The sequence below is a fragment of the Lagenorhynchus albirostris genome, chromosome 9 (assembly GCF_949774975.1).
Source record: "Lagenorhynchus albirostris chromosome 9, mLagAlb1.1, whole genome shotgun sequence".
Classification (NCBI taxonomy): Eukaryota; Metazoa; Chordata; class Mammalia; order Artiodactyla; family Delphinidae; genus Lagenorhynchus; species Lagenorhynchus albirostris.
Genome location: NC_083103.1, coordinates 85,274,607 through 85,281,087, shown reverse-complemented (window position 1 = coordinate 85,281,087; position 6,481 = coordinate 85,274,607).

Sequence of the window (6,481 nt, the reverse complement as noted above, 5' to 3'; positions counted from 1 at the left end):
TTGCTAGTATCCTAGTTTGTAGGTTTTTCCCTTTCAGCACTTTAAATATATCATGCCCTGCCCTTCTGACCTGCAAAGTTTCTGCAGAAAAAATCAGCTGACAGTCTTCTATGTAACTTTTTTCTCTTGCTGCACTTACAATGGAAATGTTAGTACATTTGATACTGTTTTAGAAGTCCCTTAAACTGTTATTTTGTTTTTCTCTTTGCTGTTCTGATTGATTCCCATTTTCTATTTTCCAGATCTCATGCATTCTTCTGTATGACCTAGTCTGCTGTTAATTCCCTCTAGTATGTTTTTCATTTCAGCTATTGTATTCTTCAGCTCTGACTGGTTCTTTTTTATATTTTCTAATTCCCTGTTAGAATTCTCACTGTGTTCATCTACTCTTTTCCCTAGTTCAGTTAGCATTCTTCTTCTTATTGTTTTGAACTCTTTATCTGGTAAATTATTTATCTCTGTTTCATCAGTTGTTTTCCTCAGGGCTTTTTTTTTTTTTTCTTGTTCTTTCATTTAGAATAAATTTCTCTGTTTTCTCATTTTGCTTAACTTTCTCTGTCTCCATGAGATTAGGTGAAGCAGCTACCTATCCTGGTTTGAAGCAGTGTCCTTGTGTGGGAGGGTCCCTGTGTAGTCTATGTGTGCCCAGTGGCTTTGATGGGAGAGGTGGATCTGAAGTGAGCACGGGTCACATTTTCCCCCAGGATGTGCTATATCACCTTGGTGGGAGGTGGGGCTGGAGTTGGAGTGGCTAGAGCCAGAGCCAGGTGTGAGCCAGGGCTTCTTCTATGCTCAGTGGTTGTCACCACCCTAACAAGGGCAGGGTCAGGTCCTGAGGTGCTGGAGTGGAAGCCCTCAGGATCAGGTCAAGCTGATGTCTTCCCCTCTTAGTGTGTGCTCTCCCCTCTTCCCAGCATCAGCAACTTCACCCCAGGAGGAGCATCACTGGAGCAAGATGAGCCCCAGCAGGTACCCAGTTCAGGTTACTGCACATACCAGGATCGTCCCAGCACAACAGTCAGAGCTCCAGGCCACTTCTGATCTGCTGCCTCCATGAACCCCAGTAATGGCCACCCTCATCCTGTTTGGCTGTCATGCCAGGTTCAAGCAGGCTCCATCCCCCCTCGACTGTGCACTCTCCTCAGCAACGGCAGTCTTTGCCCATGTCAGGAGCTGCCCAGAGCTAAAGGTGCTACAGTGGATGCTCAGCATGGGCCAGGGCACACACTGGGATTGGAGGAAGCCAGCCAGAGCCCTGCAGTTTCACTCTGCTTCCTTCACCTTATTTTGGGCATAAGCAAGCATTTGTACACTCTGTACAAGTGGGGTCTTGGTTTCTTACAGCCCTCCTGTTAGTCCCACTGGTTTTCAAACCAGCTAAGGTAAGGGGACTTGTCTTCTTAATGTGGGACCCCAGGGCTGGGGCACCCGATATGTGGTTCAAACTACTCACTCCACAGGTAGAATCTCTGAGCCCATGCAATCCCCCCCCCCTTCTGTGCCCCCTCCTAGGGGCACAGCCCCTGACTTGATCACTTCTCTTCCCTTCCTGCTCAACTCTGTGTGAATCTTTCTTTACAGCCTTGGTTGTATGAGAGTTTCTACCAGTCTGTAGTTTGTTTTCAGTGAGGATTGTTCCACATGTAGATTTTTTTTTTTTTTTGGATGTGTTTATTGGGGGAGGTAGCTCAACACCCTTCTACTCCTTCATCTTGATGTCCTTCGAAGGACCTTCAGATTATAATTTAAAAGAATCATTTTGGCTTTTGGATGAGGGAAAGGGCAGAAACAAGGAGACCAGTTAAGAGCTTATTGCAATATTCCTGGGAATGATGTGTTGTAATAGAGTGGAAATTACAATGGGAATAGTGATAAGAAGTTAGCTTTTGGATGTATGTCAAAAGAAAAGCTGACTGGATTTGCTAATGGGTTGGATCTAGGATTTGAGAGAGATAAGTCAAACAGGTCTTCAAGGATTTTGGCCTGAGAAACAGAAAAAATAGATATGATATTTACTGAAATGGAAGCAAAACAGGAGAGAAAGATTTGGGGGAAAATTAAGAGTTCATCTTGGGTAATATTAAGTTTGAGATGTTTACTATACATCCAGATAGGATGTTGAGTATAGTTGGACATGAGTCTGGAATGCAGAGAAGTTGGGCTAGAGATAAATTTCAGAGTTATCAGTCTAGAGATGGTATGTTATATTAGGAGACTGAATGAGATCACTCGGAGTGAATGTAGATACAGAAATCCAAGGGTTGAGGTCAGAAGGTCTCTAACGGTTAGAAGTAAAGAACATGAGGAACACCCAGAAAAAGAGACTGAAAAGAAGTAATCAACAAGAACAGGAGTTAGCAAATTGTATACTTTAAACAAGTGCAGTTTATTCATATCAATTATACCTCGATAAAGTGTTTAAGAAAGACTGGCAAGGGAGAAAGTACAGACAGGTGGTAATAGAGACAGCTCTTCTGAGGACTCAACCTACACAAGGAAAGGATGAAATGGAGTTGTGCCTGGAAAGGCACGGGAATGTCAAGGTTTTGTTTTAAGATGGGAGACATTACAGCATGCTTGTTCACTGATGGGAATAACCCAGTAGGGAGGGAAAACTGATAATACTGTAGAGAGAGGGGACAACTGCAGAAGCAGTATCCTTCAAAGGGCCAGAGGACATGGGATCACGCATGCAGGGGGTTTGGCCTTAGGCAATAGGGAAGGCAGGAAGTGTGGGCATAGGTGCAAGGGTGGATGTGGTATGGGAGTTTGGGGAAGGATTCTTTTTTTTTTTTTAAGATTTATTATTTATTTATTTTATTTATTTTCAGCTGCATCAGGTCTTAGTTGCGGCACATGGGATCTTCGCTGAGGCATGCGGGATCTTTCGTTGTAGTGCGTGGGCTCTTCATTGTGGCACGCGGGCTTCTCTCTAGTTGTGGTGTGCAGGTTTTCTCTTCTCTAGTTGTGGCACACAGGTTCCAGAGCACGTGGGCTCTGTAGTTTGCAGCACATGGGCTCTCTAGTTGAGGCACACGAGCTCAGTAGTTGTGGCACACAGGCTTAGTTGCCCCGCGGCATGTGGGATCTTAGTTCCCTGACCAGGGATCGAACCTGCATCCCCTGCACTGTAAGGCGGATTCTTTACCACTGGACCACCAGGGAAGTCCCAGGGAAGGATTCTTTTGATTTCTCAGTAAAATCAAAAGTAAGATCATCAGCCAAGAGTGAAGAAGGGCAAGAGGTTTTGGAGATTTGAGAGGGAAATGTGTGAAATAGTTGTCTTGGAGTGTAGGAGAGAGGGCAAAGCTAGGAAAACAGCACTGAAGGCCCACTACAAGAATGAATTTTCTAGTGAGGCCAGTCTGTATGGTTGGACACTTTTCTTCATTCACATGTACTTGGGAAGTAGGTCCTGTTCCTTCAGATTCCTATCCATCAGAGGTTCTTGCTGGCCTTCATCAAAATAGCCTCTGCTCTGTTGCTCACTTGCTCTATCTCCTTACTCTTACACTTAGTGTTTTATATGCTGGTTTGCTTCTTGCCCATCCTTGCTATGTGTCTATACTTAGAACAACGCCTGGTACACAGTAGTGTTGAAGGCACAAAGTCTGAGGGCTTCTCCTCTTCCCCACAAAAAGATTTCACCTACATACACCCTACGTCTCGGCCAGTTTCTCCTGTTGGCCCCTTACACTTCTCCACCTTGCTGTGTCCTGGGAGACTGTACAATTACATCTATGGGCAACTTGCTTTCTGGCTTTGGTTGGGGCCAGTGGGGATCACTGGCCGGAGAGTGAGGTCACAGTGTTTATTCTCTTGCCTCATTCCCTGTGGTCACCTCAGGCTGCCTGCATATATCAACTGAAGGTCAAATATTAGCTGTCTCTCCTTCCCTTCTCTCCCCTCATCCCTTCAAGGAGAGGAGTGGTTAACACTTCTATTACTAGTCTCTGGTAGACTAACCTTTTGTGGTTTCCTTACACCCTGCTCTGGCTTATGTAACTAATCCTTTTATTAAATCCCCTTGGAATTATCCTAATTTGTGTGTGCCATCTGTTTCCTGCTGGAACTCTGACAGGATCCCTATCTGTAAATAATGATTTTAATAACTCTCTGAATTCCATTAGTGCCTTGCTACTCAAATGTGGCCAAGGGCCAGCAGCATACCATCACCTGGGAGCTTATAAGAAATTCAGAATCTCAGGCCCCACCCCAGACCTACCAATTCAGGATTAGCACTTTTAAATGATTCCCTGGTGATTCCTATACACGTTAAATCTAAGCAGCAGACATTAGAGTATTCTGAGTTTTACTGAAGCTCTTTTGGGTACAAAAAACCCAAGGACTCACTCAGACTACCTCAGACAATAGGGTCTTACATCCCAGGCAGTGAAGGAGAGAGACTTGAACAGAAATCTAGGAATAGGACCCAGGAGAATATGAGGCTTATGGAGACGAGGCCCAGAGGGTCAGCGTGGACCTTGGAGACCCAGCAAGGGGAGTCTGCAGGTCTTTGCAGCTCTGGACCAGGTGCAATACTCTCCACGCATGCTTCACTTTCCATGACCAACTAGATCCCTCACCATTTACTCTTTATCTTTTTGCCAGAGTTCTAGTTCCCTTGTAGCTTTGCCTGACTTCTAATCTGAGCTCACTTATGCCCATGATGTGCTCTTGGTCTGTCTCATAACCTTATGTTGCTGACTACCTAAATTTCAGTTTCAGAGAATAAGAACATTATCTGCCCAATTTGTCCCTGTTTGTGCAGAGCTTTTTGCACTGGCCTCTCACAGGCTAATGGCTAGCCTTTGGGTTAGCTGCCAATTCCTGATTCAGCAGGCGCTGGGTAATATGGTATAAAACCTGTCTGCTCTGGCCTGTCTGATCAGCAGGGGCCGTGGAAGAAAATCACACTATGATTACATGTCTAGTTAAAAATGGTCTTAAAAAATATGAAACAGGCTTTTCAAAACTTGGTTGCAGGCTCTTTCCCCTTTACCTGTACCACCACCTCCAGCTCCACCTTCTTCCCCACACTTCCCAGGAACATCTGCATCCTCTGGTGGACTCTGACAGTCACGGAGACAACCTTCATGTTCAGGATATTTCAAATGTTGTATAACAAAATTAACTACATTTAATTAAACTTACCCATTTTTTATAACCCCCAACAAATCTAAAATGCCATGTTAAGCTTAAGGGCAGTCCTCCAAAGCACTCTGCTGCTGAGTGTATCTGCTCAGACTTACACATCTTAGGGATCGTTTTACGTGAGTCTGATGAATGGCCTCTCTGCCTCAGTTAAGCATCAAGCAAGAATTGGTCTTTGGGTCGCAGGCCAAGAAACTACCCATATCCTCCATCCTTCCTGTACTCCAGCAACAGCTTTCTCATTCAAAGAGCAGTCTTCCTTTTCCTGCCTGCTCTTTTCATAATGCACTGAAATTATGAATTTTCTTCTCTTTTTCCCTTTACTACATGACAGCAGGGGAGGGGACTGCTCTATTTCTCTTAAGTACAGGGCCTGGCATACAGTAGTTGCTGTATTAACATTTATTGAATGAATGAATGAATGAATGCTTTTGCTCATTGGTTAAGTGCTTCTCTCACCTTTTCCTGTGAAGAACCCCAAGTCTCAGTGGATTTCTTGCTCCACAGGACTTGGAGGAGGCTGTAGGTCTGTTTCACATGTCTTCTCACCTTGTGCCCAGCCTGAAGCAGAATCCTCTCTAGTCCATGCTGGTCTCAAGGTAGAAGACAAGAGTGTAAGAGGGCTGGTGGAAGCATCAGAGCACCTTAAAGCCTCTGCTTATAACAGGCACACAGTCACTTCCACCACACTTCGCGGGCTAAAGTCAGTCACAGGCTCAAGCCCAACATGAGCAGAGTGGGAAACCCATGCTTCTCCAAGGGAGGGAGGGGATGGAGCTGCTGTCTGCTGAACAACAATGCCCAAGCTTTCTATCGGCACTATTCCCATGTTCTAATTCATTTTCAAATCAGCAAACTAAAATCCCCCACAACGTATATATTAAGTCAGGATCCATTCATTCCAGGAACAAAATACAATTCAAAGTAGTTTATGCAAAAAAGAAACTTACTGACCCATAATTAGGAAGTACAAGGAGCAGATACAGTTGAAGCCAAAGGGTTCAAATGATGCCATCAGGGCTCTCTCTCCATCTCTCCACTCTGCTCACCTCACGGTGTTGGTCTTATTCTCTCCAACCTCTCAGAAGCAGCCTCCATTTGACCAGAAAAAATTGCTGCCAAAGGCCCCAGATCGACATCCTCCCTTTTTAGGAATTCCCCATGGGTAAGGAATCTTTCTTTCATATTCTGTACTTTACTCTCAAGGAAGGAGTCTTTCCGTCCTTACCTGAGTATTATACCCACGTCTGGGCCAATCTCTGAGTCTAGGAAATAGCTTGGCCAGTCAGATTTAGGTCATGCGCCCCCAACTACACCACAGCTAGAA